The following is a 719-nucleotide window of genomic DNA, read 5'->3' as shown; positions in this document are numbered from 1 at the left end:
TTTTGTTTTCCAATATTACCACCGGATACATAAATGCCATAGACACATAACTGGGTGAACCTTTTCAGATTGTGACTCAGCTTTGCTAGAGTCCCCAGTTAGTGGTATCTAGAGCTCTTAAGCACACTCCTTTGCTTTGGATCACGACTTTAACCACTCAGTCTCAAGATTTTCACTTGGACCTTCATGACACAAGCACACGGTTAGGGACAGCTTGATTTAGCCGCTTAGGCCTGGATTTTATTTCCTTGGGCCCTCCTATCCATTGATGCTCAAAGCCTTGGATCCTTTTTTACCCTTGCCTTTTGGTTTTAAGGGCTATTGGCTTTTTCTACTTGCTTTTTCTTTTTCTTTCTATTTTTTTTTCGCCATTTTTTTTTCCGCAAGCTTTCTTTTTCACTGCTTTTTCTTGCTTCAAGAATCAATTTCATGATTTTTCAGATCATCAATAACATTTCTCTTTGTTCATCATTCTTTCAAGAGCCAACAATTTTAACAACAAGATCAAAAATATGTACTGTTTAAGCATTCATTCAGAAAACAAAAAGTATTGTCACCACATCAATATAATTAAATTAAATTCAAGGATAAATTCGAAATTCATGTACTTCTTGTTCTTTTGAATTAAAACATTTTTCCATTTAAGAGAGGTGAAGGATTAATGGAATTTATTCATAGCTTTAAGACATAGTTACTACATACTAATGATCATGAAATAA

The sequence above is a fragment of the Arachis duranensis genome, chromosome 3, assembly GCF_000817695.3.
Source record: "Arachis duranensis cultivar V14167 chromosome 3, aradu.V14167.gnm2.J7QH, whole genome shotgun sequence".
Classification (NCBI taxonomy): Eukaryota; Viridiplantae; Streptophyta; class Magnoliopsida; order Fabales; family Fabaceae; genus Arachis; species Arachis duranensis.
Note: the sequence above shows the minus strand (reverse complement) of the source record.